Source organism: Camellia sinensis, chromosome 8 (genome assembly GCF_055761805.1).
Source record: "Camellia sinensis isolate YWXY chromosome 8, ASM5576180v1, whole genome shotgun sequence".
Taxonomy (NCBI): Eukaryota; Viridiplantae; Streptophyta; class Magnoliopsida; order Ericales; family Theaceae; genus Camellia; species Camellia sinensis.
The window spans coordinates 171,659,608-171,679,828 of NC_138968.1; the positions used below are offsets into that span (position 1 = coordinate 171,659,608).

A 20,221-nucleotide genomic window follows, 5' to 3' on the forward strand; every position below is an offset into this window, starting at 1 on the left:
TGGGTGGGCACACAGTTAACATGGAATTCTCAAAATACAAGATGATTTACTTATTTTTTTATTGAGTTTTCAAAAATTGTTTCTGAAAAATTTTCTTGTGATTTACTCTTCTTTGAGATGGAAGTAATTTATAACTATTTTTTTTAATCTTTGTTAATATTTAATTTCATCGAATTAGTTTCCTACTCACAAGTGTTTTATTTATCCTGTTCTAGAATCCTAACACACTTTTTTTTTTTTTTTTTCCACCCCTTTTCATTCTTTAGTTATACTTTCTAAATTTCACAATTTTTCCCCCCTAAAGTCAACTGTCTTGCGTCTCCCTATATTTAGTTTTTTTTTTTTTATAATATTATTTATCAAGTTCGTACTTTTCTAATTTAATTAAATAATGCATCCACTCTTTTTCATCATAATTTTTTTGCATAAACTAAATATATCAATTAAATATGTATATTTTTATTTTTAAAAAGCTCACATCATCGTATGTCAGTTAACCAAATATATGATTTTGAAATTTAAACAAAAAAAATAGATAAAATCTTCAAAAATGATCCGTAGCTTGAATACTTCGGGCTCGAATGACTCGAAAGTACAAATTTCTCTCTCCGCCTAGTAGTTCACTATATCTCTTCACTCTTGCCTCTCAACAACAAATTTCTCTTTCCGCCTAGTAGTTCACTATATCTCTTCACTCTCGCCTCTCAACAAATTGCAAGAAATCAGCACTCTCACCTCTCTCTCACTCTCGCCTCATCCTTCTCTATCTCTTCACTCTCGTTTCTCTCACCTGTCTCTTGAAGAAGAACGAAGAACGACGAGACGATGGACGACGAATGACGACGGAAGACAAATGGGAGCCTGCGACAGCGAATCTGAGGTAAACCTGAAATCGCAAAGTTAGGGTTTACGTTTGGCTTCAATTTTTGTAGAAATTAATCGATTGTGAGTGTTTGGGGTTGGATTTTGTTTGCAATTTGTGTTAGGGTTTAGGATTTAGCTTTAATTTGTGATGTGTTAGGGTTTGAGATTTGTCTTTATACATTATATCAAGAATGAACTCTGTTATAATAGATATAAAACAGAGTAGGTTTGAGATTTGGGAATGAACTCTGTAATCAAGATGTGTTACTATCCTGGTATATTTGGGATTCTCGATACCTGTTATCCCAAACCGTATATTTGGGATTCTCAATACCTGTTATCCCAAACCTACTTTGTATGACAGTAACACTCTGTTATCAAGATGTGTTACTCTGTTATCAAGAATGAACTCTGAAAATCCTATGTGATTTATGATTAGATCAAGATTAACTTATTCCAAATCCCAAAAAAATCAAAACACTCAACCTAAAATCATCAAACACTTACGAGAGTGATTTTAGTTTGTTTGTTTTTGAGAATAAACAATAAATTGACACAAACGATTTTTTACGTGGAAAAAACCACAATTGAAGAGCCTTCAATTGTAATCAAAAACCACGGGCGAACCGCCACTATCAATCCACTACTGAAGAACAAAAAGATTACAAAGAAATCATACAAATTACCTAACACTAGTCAATTTGTCTCTGAATCTTCTGTAACTCTTTTCACCACACCTTCGTCACGGAATTGATTCTGAAGTTGATTCCACACCACAACTTCACTTGTCGAATTAACGACTGCGTAGACTCAAACGCCTTTTGGATCCTACGCTTTGATCTTCGGAATCCACCGAAGAGAACTCACTTGAAACTTAAGAAGCAACCTCCTTGATGTATGAATCTCAATGCATAAGTTTAGAACTCTCTTAAGAACATCAAGGAAAACTCTCAAAAATCTCCCAAGAAGACTTTAAACACAACCCTAGTTTGTTTTGATCAGATCTAGAAAAACGTCCCCAAACAAAACAACGTTCGCAGCTTTAAATAGGAATCTGAATCGCGATCTCCGCTCGAGCTCAACATAGCCCGCTCGAGCGGACTGAACAAAAACTGCATACGAAGAAACAGAGATGCGCTCGAGCGTAGGAGTTTCCGCTCGAGCGTAAAATCACGTCCACCAGTATCTGTGCTTGCCCTGTCAAACTACTGTGACCTGCTAATCTACGCTCGAGCTCAAGAGTCTCCGCTCGAGCGGACAGTACAAAAACAGAAAAACAGAAAAACATAGTTTTTTGAATCAACACAAGATTTTGTCTCCGGATTTGACAACACAGGGACCTAACAATCTCCCCCTTTGTCAATTCCCGGACAAAACTTTTCTAAACAAAAGTCCTTAAACACAAGCACTAGACAAAATTCAAAAACCAATACTAAAATACTCAAAACAATTCGATGAATAAACAAGCTTTCCAATCTTGCCATATATCAATTCATCAATCCAAGTCATCATCCACCATTCACCTGTGAAAAAACTAGCAACATACCAAAAAAACCAAAACTTGTGGAACTGTATAAGAATATAGCAAAATGTATCCATTCAATAGAACCAACGGAACAAAATATCAAGATATCCATACAAAACAAAATATACCAACAATATCCATGTACCATCAACAAAATATACCATCAATATCCATGTCCAATCCAGCAGGAACAAAATATACCATGTCGACCATGTCCAATCCAGCAGGAACCAAACTCTCCCCCTTTTTGACCGGGAATGAAGAAAGCAACAAATCAAGCACCAGATGGAGGAGGGGGCGGCTGAAGCGTCAGTAAGGAAATGATGTGATCCAGCTGCGAAGTAGTGTGAGCAGCAGTCTGCTCCAGCTGACCAAGACGACCATCAAAGGCGTCAAAACGAGCATCAAGAAAGTCTAACCTCCGAGTCATGGCCTCCTCAAAATGCCGAAGCTGATCAGGAAACGAGCTAGGTGGAACAGGTGGAGTAGGAGCCTCCTCACCCCCGGCGGCAGCAGCATCATATTCAGCCTCCTCAGCAAGACCAGCAGCGGTACCTGTAGAAGGACCAGCCCGAGAGGACTCCCCCTTAACATGAGCCCGACTCTGTGAGACAGTTTTCTTTGTGAAAGGGCGAGAGGGAGAGGCAAACTCATCATCATCGAGGATAGGAGCCCCAAGGTCAGACAAAAGTCGGTTGATCAAGCAACCGTAAGGAAGGCCAAGCTTGGAATGGCCATGAGCACTGATCATCTTGGTGATAATAAGAGAGGCGAGATCAATAGAGCGGTGATTGGCAATACAAGACAAAATGAATCCTTGGTCTTGTTTGACCTCGGAAGAATGTGTGGTGACAATGATGTTGGCGCAGACAATCAAATTAAGCAGTCTGAACTCCGGAAGAAGTTCAAACTGTTTAAACAAACCGCCTTTAGGCCAATGACGGGCAACACCACAAAGTTCCAAAGACACCTCATCAAAGTCACAAGTAGGACGATCAGGTACAGGAAACGGATAGTATTGAGGAAAAACTTGCTCAATCTGTAGAAGTTGGCGAATCAAAGCAGGGGTGACAGAAATGGATTTGGACCTAACCCAAGTGGTGAAAGATGGCTCATAATCCCTAATACCCTCCATGTTACAATAGAATTCTCGAACCCAATCGAGATTCTGACGCCCCGAAAAGAATAAAACATGATCACCACCGAGAGGGTCGAACAATGGACGAATTTTGATGGACTCAAAAGTATCGGGTTGAACATTACGTTCTAAATGAACTGTTCGAGTCACAAAAGATTTATGGAATGACTTGGATTGAGAGGCCGACTGAAACCTCTCAGGGTTATAGGTAGGGCGAGAAACGGTAGCCTTTCGGCGTTTTGGTGCAGAAGCAGACATACCGAAGAAGACACTAAGACACCCAACAAACCAACAAACCCAAAAACCAACCCACACCAAAACAAAACCAAAACAAAACATGAGTGCAATAAACAAATTAAAAACAGGGCATACCAAAAAACAGGGCATGACAGCATGGTATTGAAGAACTCATAATTAATACACAAAATGTGAGAGAAATTGCACAGGATAAGTATGAATCATGAGTAAATCACAGCAATGTATCTAAGCCCAAAGTGATACCCACGCAAAGAGACCTCAACAGTCCATGACAGTAGGAACACAGATAACTTCAAATACCACAGACACAACACAGACAAATACACAAAAATAACAGACAATCAGACAAAGAAAAAGTGTGTGAGAGAGAGAGAGACAAAACACGACACACAAAACCCCACAAAACTACAAACCCAACAATCAATAGAACCAAATAGAACAAAAAAAAACGAAAGTAAAAGGGGGTAAAACTTACCAAAGATCAAATCAGAGGGTAGGATGATGAATGGGAGGAAACAACGACCAGAATGCAGCCACGCGACAAACCCTAGATCGAGAGAATGAACCAGGAAGAGAAAAAAATAACTCGAAGAGTCGAGAGAGGGAGTTAAGTATGAAAAAGGGACGCTCGAGCGTACAAAATACCGCTCGAGCGTACAAAACTGCAAGCAGACTCCCGCTCGAGCGTGCAAAGGGCCGCTCGAGCTCAAAAAACCATCTCTCAGAACTGCCAAACCACGAACAAACTGCTGCAAGAGTGAAAAATACGCTCGAGCGTAAAACAGTCCGCTCGAGCGGACAAAAACATTTTTTTTTTTTTTTTTTTTTTTAAAAAAAAAAAAAAACCTAGAAAGTCTTGTAACAATGAAGAAGAGCAAGTGTAGACTAAACCACAAAGACAAGAAAATCCATCAAATTATGAGTCCTGCAGATTTTTAGAAAAGAGATGAAACACCAGCTCATGAACAACACAGATAGTATTAAATCAAAGCCATACGCATCATGAGAATGCATAACTCAAAAACACATATGAGAGCTCATGTAAAAAAGTGTGTGCGTGCAATCCTTGAGAGCCACAAAGCTAGAGTTAATCCTAGCAGTGATCGGATGGCTGGACCTCCGACACGAGTAACTGACTATCACAGAGAAAAGTCAAACCACTAGGAATCACGAGGTATTTGTTAAGTAAATGCGGAAGCTCCCCCTCAGACATTTTTATTTTTATTTTTTTATTTATTTTTTATTTATTTTTTATTTTTTTCTTGTGGGCACTCACTGGTGGCATGCACGCTCAAGAGTATGGATTCCAACCAGAGAAGAATGAATTCAAAATGGTGGCCTGGTTGGTGCCTCTGAGGTAGCCTTTTCCTAATGCCCGGAAATCATGTACTGAGGGAGAAACCATGGAAGTGAACAAAGGCGGTAGATGGTTAAGAGACTTAACATCACCCATGATATACTAGTATAGGTCAATTTCTCCGCAAAAGTTCAAGAAACACTTTCAGTGGTCCATAGAGAACTTTGATCACTTATGCGGAAACCCCTGCAACAGTTTAGCTCAAGAATGTGTACAGAATGAGATCACGAAGTAAATGAGTATGGGCATTCAGAATGAGCTATGAACAAAGATGTAAAGCAAATCTTGTAAGAAACATGAGCAGTGTTCATTTAATATTTTGATGCAAAAGATACCAGGACTCAATCACAGTGAGATTAACATATCTAAGAATAGTAAGTCACCCACTCACACTCATCTCACGACCACAGGAAACAATCTAGTTACTGAGCATTACACCTAAGGTCTTTCTAAGAAACTCAAATCGAAGAAGATCAAGGGGTTTTGTAAAAATATCAGCTTTTTGATGCTCAGTAGGGATATGTTCCAAAACAACAATGCCTTCTTCCACTAACTCTCGAATAAAATGATGACGGATGTCAATATGTTTGGTGCGAGAGTGTTGGACTGGATTTTTTGAAATGTTTATGGCACTTGTGTTATCACAAAAAAGAGTGAGGGTATTCAGTTCTATCCCATAATCATGAAGCATTTGCTTCATCCACAACATTTGAGCACAACAACTCCCTGCAGCAATGTACTCAGCCTCAGCAGTGGAAAGAGAGATGGCATTCTGCTTTTTACTATGCCAAGAAACCAAATTATTCCCAAGGTAAAAACACCCCCCGGAGGTACTTTTCCTATCATCAGCACACCCTGCCCAGTCGGCATCAGAAAAACCAGTAATTTCGGCTGTAGTGTCAGTGGAAAACCAAACCCCATACCCCAAAGTCCCATTAACATACTTGATGATGCGTTTTACCGCAAGAAGGTGAGACTCTTTAGGACTGGCTTGGTAACGAGCACAAACACCGACACTGAAAGAAATATCAGGACGACTGGCTGTGAGATACAAAAGACTCCCTATCATACTCCTATAAAGGGTAGGATCAACATCAATACCAGAGGAGTCTTTGGAGAGGTGAAGACTGGTGCTCATTGGAGTGCGTGCATGTTTGGAAGACTCAAGACCAAACTTAGACACAAGATTTTTCGCATACTTAGACTGAGACACAAATATACCTGAAGGAGACTGTTTAATCTGAAGACCCAAAAAATAAGACAACTCTCCCATCATGCTCATCTCAAACTCATGTGTCATACAATCCGAAAAATATTTCACAAGATGTTCAGCAGTGGATCCAAACACAATATCATCAACATAAATCTGAGCAACAAGAATATGAGACTTAGTATGTTTCACAAACAAGGTCTTATCCACACTACCCCTTTGAAAATCATTGTCAAGAAGAAATGTAGTAAGTCTATCATACCAAGCTCGAGGGGCTTGTTTCAACCCATACAAAGCCTTGTCTAACTTGTAGACATGATTCGGACATTTAGGGTCCTCAAACCCTTTTGGTTGCTCAACATATGCCTCTTCTCTCAAGTACCCATTCAAAAAGGCACTTTTCACATCCATTTGAAACAATTTAAAGCCAAGAAAACATGCAACACCAAGCAAAATACGAATAGATTCGAGACGTGCAACTGGGGCAAACGTCTCATCATAGTCAACACCCTCTACTTGTGTGTAGCCTTGAGCAACCAACCTAGCTTTGTTCCTAACAACTGTACCATTCTCATCAGATTTATTTTTAAAAATCCACTTGGTACCTATCACATTCATGTCTCTAGGTCGGGGAACTAGAGTCCAAACCTTGTTACGTTCAAATTGACCTAATTCTTCATGCATAGCATTGACCCAACTATCATCTAGCAAGGCCTCTTTAAAATTTTTAGGTTCAATTAAAGAAACATAACACATATGTGATACCTCATCCCGAATCTGTCTTCGGGTTTTCATTCGATCCGAGACACTTCCAATCACCTGTTGAGCTGGACGATTCAGTTTCACCCTAGCTGATGGTTTAAGCTCAGGACTTGCGGTGACCGGGGCAACAGGAGTGATGTCCCTTGGAGCACTCTTTGGACTTGACCTTACCTGTGCAGATGGTTCTGTAACCATTTCTTGTGATGGGTCCACACCTTCTCCTTGATTTTGTGATTCCGTGTCCAAGATTGGAGACTCATCATTATCATCCTCATGTGTTGCTGGAGTAGGTGCACCTGTGTCATCTATAACCACATTAATAGATTCCATTAAAGATGAAGTTCGCAGGTTATAGACTCTAAAAGCCCTACTAGTGGTTGAATACCCTAGAAAAATACCTTCATCACTTCGGGAGTCAAATTTGCCCAAGGGCTCTCTATCTTTGAAGATGTAACACTTACTCCCAAAAGTTTTGAAGTATTTTACATTAGGTTTCAAACCCTTCCACAATTCATATGGAGTTTGTAAAGTGCCGGGCCTTAAATATACGCGATTTATGACATACACAGCAGTATTTAAGGCTTCAGCCCAAAACTTAGGAGGAAGTTTCTTACTAAGGAGCATGACCCTAGCCATTTCTTGAACAACCCTGTTCTTCCTCTCAACAACTCCATTTTGTTGTGGAGTAATAGGGGCAGAAAATTCATGCTTGATTCCATGCATATCACAAAAATCCGAAAACGAACTATTTTCAAATTCACGACCATGATCGGTTCGGATTCTTATGATACGCCCAATGGAAACACCCTGTTCATTTTGGATTTGAGGGACTAAAGCCTGGAAAGCATCAAACGTATCAGATTTTTCCCTCAAAAAATTTACCCACGAAAATCGAGTAAAATCATCAACAGTTAAAAAAATGTATCTTTTACCTCCGATGCTTTCAGTGCGAGTAGGACCCATTAAATCCATGTGAACTAATTCAAGAGGACGTTTGGTTGTAAAGCTGTTCACCCTTTTATGAGGAGCTCGGGTTTGCTTGCCAAGCTGACATGGTCCACACACATGGCTCAAATTCTTACCTAGTTTAGGTATTCCCCTCACAAGCTCTTTGTTGGCTATCTTAGTTAGGTCATTGAAATTCATGTGACCTAATCTTTGATGCCACAAATCAATGTTACTGATGATGGCAGAGTGGCAAGTGAGATCATTAGTTGTAACAATCCCATAGCAGTTATCAGATGTGCGAACCCCATGTAAGACAGTATTTCCTTTTTTATCCAAAATTTCACATTTATTTTTAGAAAACAATACTTCATGATGGGAATCACACATTTGACTAATGCTTAAAAGATTAGCTTTAAGACCATCAACTAGTAGAACATTATCTAGCTTGGGAAGACCAGCAACACTTATAGAGCCCTTACCAATGACTCTCGAAGTGCCGCCATCTCCAAAGGTAACAATTCCTCCTTCATATTTTTCAAGGGAGGTGAAGTAGGATTTGTTACCTGACATATGACGAGAACACCCACTATCAAGATACCACATGTGTGAATCACGTGCTTTTAGAGCAGTGTGAGCAACAAAACAAGTCAAATCCTCTTTTCTAATCCAAATCTTTTTAGTCTTGGTGTTCAGCCTAGACATGTAAGGTTGTCTCCTAACCCAAAAAGTATTAGAATTTCTACCCTTTTTAGACACCTTACCAAAAAGTTCAAAACAGTAAGGACGAATGTGGCCATACCTACCACAGTGATGACAAATAAAAACCGGTTTTACCTCCTTTTTGTTGATTTTACCAGCTTTCGGTAGACGGAGAGAGAGATCAGCCTGGTCTACCTTCAATTTTCCCTTTGCTTGAGTCTTCTTGTCATGTGAAGTAGAGGCCTGTCCCTTGTGTGCTGTTGCACCATAGCCTAACCCGCTTTTGTCGCAACCCATTTGTTGAGACCCGAGGATGTCTTCTAAAGATTTTGAACCTTTGTTCCACATGGCAATAGTGGCTCTAGCAACCCGAAGCTCTTCATCCTTTTGACAGATTATCTCTTCTCTTTTGAAGTAGGGGCTCTGAAATTCGGCTTCTTTTTCAAAAAAATTTTAAACTGTTTTGTAAGCATAGCCGTCATCTCAGACTCTAAATCAAATTCAGTCTTTGGAGGTTTTGCAGTCTCATGGGCACTCGTGAAAGCCATATTTTCTTTTTGCTTTTTCTTAGAAATTTGGTGGGCTTCATAAGTCTGCAAATTTCCAACCAATTGATCGAGCTTGAGGGTATCAACATTCTGAGCCTCCTCAATGGCTGTCACCTTTGGTTGGAACCTCTCGGGAAGGGACCTCAAATTTTTTCCAACAACTTTTGCTTCTGGGATTTTTTCACCGAGAGTGAAACAGGAATTCACGATATCACTGAGTTTTGCATAAAATTCATCGAACGTCTCATCGTCGCGCATAAAAAGGGTTTCAAAGGCGGACGTGAGACGTTGAAGTTTTGCCCTTTTAACAGAGGTGGTACCTTCGTGAATCGTTTCAAGAATATCCCACGCCTCTTTTGCTATTTCACACGTGCAAATTCGACGGAATTCTTCAGGTGTGACAGAGCAGAAGAGGGAGTTTAGTGCTTTGCTGTTCCAACTCGAATTCTGGTAATCGATTGTGTCCCATTTATCAAGGGGTTTAGGAATATCAATCCCATCAACGGTGATTGTAGGTTCACTCCACCCAAAGATTACGGAGTGCCAAACTTTCTCATCGATGGATTTTAAAAATGCTCTCATACGAGCTTTCCAATAAGAATAGTTTGTTCCGTCAAGTAAAGGGGGTCTATAAGTGGAGTTACCTTCACGAATAGAATCCATGATACTAATCACATAAAATCACACTCCTATAGTTTTTTATAAAAAAAAACAAGGAGTGACCCGCTCTGATACCAATTGAAAATCCTATGTGATTTATGATTAGATCAAGATTAACTTATTCCAAATCCCAAAAAAATCAAAACACTCAACCTAAAATCATCAAACACTTACGAGAGTGATTTTAGTTTGTTTGTTTTTGAGAATAAACAATAAATTGACACAAACGATTTTTTACGTGAAAAAACCACAATTGAAGAGCCTTCAATTGTAATCAAAAACCACGGGCGAACCGCCACTATCAATCCACTACTGAAGAACAAAAAGATTACAAAGAAATCATACAAATTACCCAACACTAGTCAATTTGTCTCTGAATCTTCTGTAACTCTTTTCACCACACCTTCGTCACGGAATTGATTCTGAAGTTGATTCCACACCACAACTTCACTTGTCGAATTAACGACTGCGTAGACTCAAACGCCTTTTGGATCCTACGCTTTGATCTTCGGAATCCACCGAAGAGAACTCACTTGAAACTTAAGAAGCAACCTCCTTGATGTATGAATCTCAATGCATAAGTTTAGAACTCTCTTAAGAACATCAAGGAAAACTCTCAAAAATCTCCCAAGAAGACTTTAAACACAACCCTAGTTTGTTTTGATCAGATCTAGAAAAACGTCCCCAAACAAAACAACGTTCGCAGCTTTAAATAGGAATCTGAATCGCGATCTCCGCTCGAGCTCAACATAGCCCGCTCGAGCGGACTGAACAAAAACTGCATACGAAGAAACAGAGATGCGCTCGAGCGTAGGAGTTTCCGCTCGAGCGTAAAATCACGTCCACCAGTATCTGTGCTTGCCCTGTCAAACTACTGTGACCTGCTAATCTACGCTCGAGCTCAAGAGTCTCCGCTCGAGCGGACAGTACAAAAACAGAAAAACAGAAAAACATAGTTTTTTGAATCAACACAAGATTTTGTCTCCGGATTTGACAACACAGGGACCTAACAAACTCTATTATCAAAATCTTGATAACAGGTATAAAGGCAAATCTGGTCATACAAAGTATACCTACTCTGTTAGAGTTCAATCTGGTCATACAAAATATACCTGTTATCAAGAATGAACTCTGTTATCAAGATTAACCTGGTTAACCTGGTGGTCTGCCTAATTAAAGATGGAACTCTGTTATCAAGATTAACCTGGTTAACAGGTTAGTCTTGAATTGATTTTTAATCTTGATGAAATGTTCCGTGAAAAATTGATGAAATGTTCCTGAACTTTATGAAATGTTCCTATGTTAAATAATTTCAAAATTAATTCAACGAATAATTTAATGTTCTGTGTGTGAAAAACAGACTAAACATAGTTCTGTGAAAAATTAATTCAAGATTAACCTGTTAACCAAATTAATTCAAGATTGAACTCTGTTATCAAGATTAACCTGGTTAATTCAACATATCAAGATCGAACTCTGTTATCAAAATTTATTCAAGATTAACCTGATAAGAGAGTTCAATCTTGAACACACCTGTCTCTATTTTAAACAGATTGAACTCTTTATCAAGATTGAACTCTTTAAACAAATCTGTTATCAAGATTGAACTCCAACATCTTCTACTAATGATAGGAAGATAAAAAAAATGGAAGAACAGCTTGGTAGGTAGTTGAATCTGTTGATAGGTAGTTGAATCATCATCTTCTACTAACTGGTAGTTGAATCATCATCTTCTACTAATAAGTAGAACAGCTTGGGAGATAAAAAAAATAGAAGAACATCATCTTTTACTAATCGGTAGTTGAATCTGTTGGTATTTTTTATGCAGATAAAAAAATGACTTCATCTTCTATTAATAATAGGAATATAAGATTAAAGCCAAGATTGTGTAATTGTGGAAGAACAACTTCCATGCATATTGTACGAACCAATGAAAATGGAAGTGAAGGACGTGTCTTTTTTGTTTGCCCAACAAAATATGTAAGTATCTATTATATAAATTAATCTTTTACTTTTTACAAATTTCATTTGTCTTTTATTGATTAACTAATTCTTGTACATTGTAAAATGCGAACGAACACTGCAATTACTTCAGGTTCGCAAATGATGACGACGACGACGTTACCTCCACAATCCGTGCCAATGCTGGACCTCAGACAAATTCAAGTACAGAAAAAATTAATGATCTAAGGAGAAGGCTTGGTGAGATGGACAATGCAATTCATGAGCATGATAGAAGGCTTGAAAATCTTCTCCATCCTTTGAAGCAATCCGTGATTTTTTTTATGCAATCCGTGATTTTTTTTTTATTTTTCGCACAATTTGAAGAAAACTTACTCATACACATTTTTTTTTCAGAAGCACATTTATTGGGGTTTAAAATAAATTTTGATCAATTTTTCTTAATTTTTAAGTATGATTCAATATATTTCATATTTTCAAATCACTATAAAAGGAGTCTTTTACATTTTATTTCAATAGTTAATGATTTTAAGAATAATTGATTTTAAATGTCTACAAATTATTTTTTGCTAATACATGAACTAACTGAATAAAAAATATTCACAATTATTAAATGAAAGGATTATAAAATGAAAATTGTGCCATGAATTAAAAAAAATTATAAAGGAAAAAAATTTATATAAGATTTTTTCTTTAGGCTTGGATCACTTAAGTATTTGTTTTTTTTGGTGGAAAATGAAGCTATTCAGAATATTGTAAAAGGATGTGACGTTGTCTAACAGACCGTTACAGCCGTTACAGTATTGCTACGGCCATTACGTAACACCAAAACGGCCGTTATACATGTGAATTTCTGTCACACCGCTATAGCGGCCGTAACGGGTGGCGGTAACCACCACAACCGCTACGTAACGGCGTTACGTAATAGTTGCGGCCGCTTTTTAAAACCTTCCTCATAATTGTTTAATGAAACTCAACAATGCCTCATCCCAAACTAGATGCCTTCTTGGGCAGTGCTTAACTGTGTCCTTGGTGTTTGTTATATAGCATATGGTACCAGCAATGTGCTCAAGTTGTTGTGAGATGATAAGCAAATGGGAAGTGTTAGTCTCAACAAAAGAGTCATGCGAGGTTGATGTATGGCCATATCTTCAGAATGTGACAGCTGACATGATTTTTCGGACGACATTTGGTAGTTACTATGAAGAAGGAAAAAAGATATTTGGTGATATTTAATCCAAGTCACGCGGTCGTTTTATATTCCAGGATGGAGGTATATCTTAGCTTCAAACAAGTACTTTTATGGTAGAGCTGCTTACCAATTCTAAGTCACGTTACACGTATACTTTAGAATTCGTTTTTCTTTTTTTATTAGCAAAGAAGTAATATTTTATTAATGATAATAGAACATTACAAAAGAGATGAAGGAATACTAAAACACAAGTTAGAATTACTTTCTTTTCTTTTTTACCTAGAAAAGACTCCACCAACTTGTTTTCCTATTGTTGAGTGTATGTTTTGTATTCTACAGTGCCATACAATTTTTGAGTTCTTTTCAAAGATTTTTGGGTTAAGTTAGGATAGGTTGTAGAATCAGAAATTCACCAAGAGTCCAATGTGCAGATTTTTGTAATTGTGTATTGAGATTGAGATTTCTAGGGTTGCCTAAAAATAGTAAATTTAGTAGGAAATTCTAGAGAGATTAATATAGAATCGTCAGCTGGCAGAGAGATGAAAGTGAATTTGTATTCTTCAATTAATGTGGTTAAATATTTTTCTCACACCTATGGATCTGTGATATGTTTTTGTAATGGCTTTTTTTTTTTTATAATTTAAATCAGCAAATATATATATATATATATATATATATATTAATTTGACATAATGAGCAACATCAAGAAAATAAATATTAAGAAAAAGTTTCATGGTCAAATAGCATATACCAAGTATGTTGGCACATACCTTAAGCAAATCCTAAGATTCTTCCAGAACCCCACACATGCAACTTCAAGTTGGCATGAACTTGAGCTACACCCAGAAGTAAATCTGTATTCATTAGTGTGCATAGGTGTGAATATCCCATTACATACCTAATATCTTCATTTACATAAAGGTTGAACAAAGGATTGTAGACAAGTGTTTTGGTAGATATTAAATGCTAAAAGCATTCATTTCATATTTTCAAAAAAAATAAAATTAAAGTGACTTTTTAAATGAGTGGCTTTGGCATCTAGCTAAAAAGGCCACATATTTTTTAAACATTTTTTGTCTTTAGTGATTTCTTTCAAATTTGGACCAGTTATTTTTATATTCCCAGTCCGTTTAGTGTAGAAGAATCTAAAAAGTTTCTTAAAAAATGACAAAATCCAAAAAACAAATTCACTAAAAAATTAATAATAATTTGTCATTTTTTTAAAAAGTTTTTTGGTCAGTCTAGTCAAGTAAAACCTAAAAACAAGCTTTTTGATTTTTTTTTTAGTTCACTAAACTAAAGATAAAAAAATAAAATAAAAAACAACAAAAAACCCAATCCCAGACACACTGTTAGTTTTCTCTTGAAAAAGTACAAAAAAAAAAAAATCCAACGATCGAAGGGGGGGACAAAAAAATTTATCTGCCCATTTTTATATGATGCTTCATCTCATTTTAAAGAAAATAGAGTTGAAACTTTACTTGTCTTTCCATCCCAAGTAGTACCAATCACAAAGATTGAGCCTTCTATTTGAGTCCTTTTTTCATGTCTTAATTCCACTGAGATTTACTTGATTGCATGTAGGTTTCTACCAACAAAGACAAATGTGAGGATGAAAACAATCCATAATGAAGTGAGAGCTCTACTAAGCAATATTATCAAAAACAAAGAGCGGACATTGAAGGGAAATCATGGAGATAATGACTTGTTAGGAATACTATTGAAAACAAATTCAAAAGAAAGTCAAGTACAAGGAAACAAGAAGAACATCAAACTGACAATGGAAGAGGTGATTGTGGAGTGCAAGCTATTCTACCTTGCTGAGCAAGAGACCACCTCTGCTTTGCTTGTGTGGACAATGATCTTGTTGAGTAAACATCAAAAGTGGCAAGCTCTAGCTAGAGACGAGGTTTTGGCAGTATTTGGGGACAATAAACCAAACTTTGAAGGGTTAAATCAGCTCAAAACTGGGAGGTTTTATTGAATTTTTTCTCAAATTAATAGGATTGACTACCACACTTTTTTTAGCCTCTTATAAAGGGAGAGGGAGAGTGAGAGTGGAATGTGAATAAACTAATAGGATTGATTACTGATGAAAAAAGGGGCAAAATGTTATTTGAATTGAAACCTTATGGCCCCTAATGTAATCATGCTAAATTAGGCTAGTATAGGTTCTAAAGAGTAACAAAAAAAAAAAAAAAATTGATTGAAAAACCCAAGGCCGACCCTGAGTTTTACAGGGTCCTAAGCAAACTCTAAAGAGCACTTTTACATATGGAAAAAGTTTTCCTCCAACTCAAGATGTAGGAGCTCTTACAACCCAAATAATATGACACCCTAAGATTGGTTAAGAGATTATACATGTGTTTAGAATCGTAATTATTTTAGGTAACTTATGTATTTTTTTGGAATTAAATCATTATTTAAAATTATAAATTTTAATTTTGGTTAATTTTGGATGACCCATCACTTGAACTTTTTTCTTTCTTTTTTTTTTTTTTTCATGATCAAATTGTTCCACAATTGTATTACATAATTAATATCCGTTGAAAAACCTACATACATTAAGAAACATTGTATGTTGTAGAAATATAGAAAAAAAATTCTCAATAAAAAAATTAAATGTGCCAATTTTTGTTTTTATTTTTTATTTGTTTTTAGTATAAAAAAAAAATCAGATTTTTCAGAAAATATTTCAATCTGCATCGCATCTATAAAATTTTAAAATTTTGATTAAAATATGAAAAAGTAACTGAAGACAAAATAAAAAGAGGAAATAAAAAAACTAAAAATTATTTTTACAAAATAAAACCAAACATACTTATTTTTGTTAACAAAATTCTACGACATACAATGTTATGTATCTAAATTTTTAACCCATACTAATTGTAGAGCAATTTGATCGTATAAAAAATAAACAAATAAAAATTAGCCGATAATTTATCAAAAAATTGCCAATATTGAATTTTTTTTAGATAAAAATTTAATTACAAAAAACATAAATAAGTTGCCTAAGATAAGTAGGATTCCAAACCCATTCCACATTACTTAGGATGTAGGAGCTCCTACATCTTGGGTTGGAGAAAAACCTTCTCCTTTACATATTTAACACCCAAAAAAAATGGTAAATAATATATATATATATATATATAAATGCTCATATCCGCACACAGTTTACTTATAATAACTAAAATTTACTAATATAAATTAAGATGAGAAGAAAACATTACATTATAAGAATTCAAAAGGACGAAAATCTGGTAAAATATTGAGTTGGTTCTTGACTCACCAAATCTTCATTATTATTATCATTTATTCATTGATTAGGTTATTCAATCATCAAATCTTCATCAACTGAATCTGAATTACTTTGTGCTTCTTCTTTCAATTTTCATATACACTTTCTAGGAAACATGACTATATGATCAATAATCCACAGAAATTCACAATCCACTGAGACACAAAAATTAGAGACTACCTCATTAGGGCACATAAATTACGGTAAAAAAAATTAGGGCACAACAGAGAGACTCACCGGACGTAGCTTACGGTCGATTCACCAGATCTGGAAGTTGGTTGGAAGAGATAGAGAAGATCTGGACAGAGTTTCGTTTATATAGAAATGACACTCTTTTGGGCCTTTTTTGTTAGATTGGGCCTCAATAGATTAGGATTATTTTAAAATCCAATATACTATAAACTAATTTGGGCCCTATTTCGATCCCAAATCTGGGACCCCAAGCAACCGTCTTTCTTGCCTCTCCCCAGACCGGGCCTGGAATAGGACAATGATCCTATTAAGCCTTGTTTATTAAGAGAAAAAAGAGGGGGGGGGGGGGGGGGGGGGGGGGGGATTTAAAAATTGAAAGATTTACTAATAAATCTCAAATGTTAAACTTATGAACCAATTAGTTTTAATTTTTTTTCTAATAAACCGTTTAGTCTTTGGATATTTTGAGGGACTTTAATGCCCTCATTTAGATATTATTAGATGCATGCTCTTTATGAGGGTGTGTCACGTGACACACAATATGTCACGTGACACATACAATAGGTGCCACATATCAACAAAGTATACTAAGGCTCTTTATACTTTTTGCCTTGGAGTGTCACGTGACACACACAATGGGTGTCACACATCAACAAAGTACACTAAGGCTCTTTATGCTTTTTGTCTTGGAGTGTCATGTGGCACACACAATGGGTGTCACATATCAACAAAGTACACTAACCATCTTTATGCTTTTTGCCTTAAAGTGATCACGTGACACACACAATAGGTGCCACACATCAACAAAGTACACTAAGGCTCTTTATGCTTTTTGCTTTTTGCCTTGGAATGATGTATGTCATGCAACACACACACGGAAGGGTATAATTGACCACTCAATGTTACTAAACAAAGGAAATATGATCAACTGGTAAGATATTTCCCCACTAATAGGACTAATCAGAACAAGAGAAATAACCTTAGGACCAATCGGTAAAACTGTTTGTGAGATAGGATTTATTGGTAAATATCCCTAAACAGGTAAAAACAAAAATTGAAATCAGTTTTTCAATTTTTTCTATACAAATAAAAAATACCATTCTTAAACCCATTAATTTTTTTCACCACATAAGAGTCAAAAAAAAAAAAAAAACTTATTAAAAATATTAAATCCCAAACAAGGTTTGTATCATTATATCCAATAATATTCCCTCAGCATTCTTTGATTTTTCCTTCAGCCCATAATCTGCCTTTTTTTCCCTCCAAAATCTTTTTGTCAAGCAACCAAGTTCCATTTTGACGTACCATATTGTAAGCCCCACCCACGTCATCAAACCTAACAAAACAATATCAAACACCCATGTTTTTACTTTTGTTTTTAAGTTGGCATGTAGAGTAGACATCGGCAAGGTGGGTTGAACTGTGAAAGCGGACCCTAAGATCACTCTTTATTTGATGGATTCAGACCAGATTGAAGGATGAGTAAAAATTGAGCTTGCAAGCATAATTGATGGGTCATATATCACAGACAAACGTTGGATTCACCGTCTTAGCCCAATGAATGAACTAAGATTTAAGGCCTACTGTTTTTTCATTTTTTCCCCCTTCTTTTTTCATAATTTTTGACCGGCTTGTAGGGTGACCCAATGGTTTACCTCTCCCAGGCTAAAAAGTTGGGCTTTAGACCCTAAGCCTAGGTGTTGCCGAGCTTGTTTGAGGTGTGCTATATAAACACACTTTTTATTTTTTTTTAATCACATTATTTTTATATTTTTTTGTACATCTTTTCATAAAAAATTAAAAAATACACTTATTTAAATCATTCCAAACAACCTCGCCCATCGGCATGGGCAGGCTTGGGCCAAGCTACTGGCCTGCAAACCAAATGATGACCTTTCATAGACATCACATACCTCCAAAAAAATTCAAACCAACCACTTGAAAATGTTGTCCGGCAAATTATCAACAAATACTGTGAACCAACCTCTTTTCCACCGTGCCTCCTTGACTTGATTCTTCGACCAAAACACATCGATCTTCATCACCATTTATTCCACCACACTAATGATCATCAAACATTGCCACAAGAGATTCTAGTCACACAGTATCCACCTTATTCCTTCAGATTATAATTTCCAAGTAGAACCACCATTGAAGACTTCCATTGTGCACCATTGAAAACTCCCATTGTGGGGCTAGAAAATTTCTAGCGAACGCCATTTAGCCAATGGGGTGTACACCAATTTTTTAGCACCAATCAATTGGACCTTGTCTTTTTTATTTTTCTTGATAGATATGCAAGTTAGATATACCAAAACGTATGTATTACGGTTAGATTGGAATTACAGTCCAACCTTCTCGGTGCTTTCTTCTCACACTCCAATCCTACAAAAACTGCTTTCACATATATGTATATATATATATATATGACATATAAAATTACAAACATAACGTCCGCTTCTTAATCTCCTAAACACAAATGTTATCATTATAAATGAATTTTCTTATAAAATTTATAACTATGCTCTGACATTTATATATACATCATCTGGACTAAAATAATACTCTCCGTCAAATGCCATGAACTCTACATTTAACAATTATAAGCATCAACAAAGAAAACATCGCTATTATATTCAACTGAACATTGTTCTTCCACATTTTAGAGTTGAAAACTGTTAAGATCTTACAAGGAAAATTTGTGAAGCGGAGACCACTTTTGAAAAAAATTGTCTGTCTCTATACATTTTGTCCCATTTTTCAATCAAAATGTGTTCATAGCAGAACTGCACTAGAAATTTTGTTTTTGAATAATTTTCCTACAATCTTTTCATTGCAAATGACTATGATTTTCTACAAGGTTCTTAAGTTATACCCAACTGTACCCATCCTTTCTCGAACTATACACAAGAAGACAAAAGTCGGAAAAACTTGTTCTACTTCCTGGAGTGGAACTTTTGTTGCCAGTTACGTAAATCCATCGTGATTGTGAAATTTGGTATGAAAATGCTACAGAGTTCAAGCCTGGAAGATTTTCTGAAGGAATTACAAAGGCAACAAAGAGTCCAGGCACATTCCTTCCTTTTGGTGGGGGTCCTGTATCTGCATTGGACAAAACTTTGCAATGGAGAAAGCAAGAATAGCCTTGGCAACGATTTTACAACGCTTCTCATTTCAACTTTCTTCATCATATGTGCACGCACCTTCCTTTGTTATAACACTAAATCCCCAACATGGTGCTCGCTTGATCTTACAAAAAATCTAGTATTTGATCGATCTTTACAATGACAATATGTAAAATGAGGATCTTATAGTTGTGGTTATCATAAATGAATAAAATTTAATATGCTAAATTCTAAGCACTTGGAAGCTCAATACAAACCTTGAGTAGCTTACAGAATATAGATTGACGGGACATGATTTTCTATCTCCAAAAAAGTATCCTATCTCATATGACTCACAGATGTACGATTTAATATTATTTAAATTAAATTAAATAAATTGTCTGGCTGTGAAAACAGAATGTTAGAATATTCAGGCATCCAACCAAAAATAAATTGGTAGTAACGGGAGAAGCCCCTTGACTATATGGATTGGGTTGGATGGTT

The 20,221-nt window shown here is 36.2% G+C and overlaps 1 long non-coding RNA gene across 2 annotated transcripts; it reads right to left on the reverse strand.

Annotated features, from left to right (window-relative positions):
* Positions 1-517: 517 nt before the first annotated feature.
* LOC114310968 (uncharacterized) lies at positions 518-16,769 on the reverse strand. 2 transcript variants are annotated; one of them, XR_014338697.1, is made up of 4 exons: positions 16,659-16,769; positions 14,605-14,711; positions 13,894-13,959; positions 518-886 (listed from the first exon to the last, which is right to left on the reverse strand). It is a non-coding gene; the product is annotated as an uncharacterized LOC114310968 (long non-coding RNA). The 2 variants fall into 2 exon arrangements; XR_014338696.1 differs by having other exon boundaries at positions 13,894-13,977.
* Between the last annotated feature and the right edge of the window lie 3,452 nt (positions 16,770-20,221).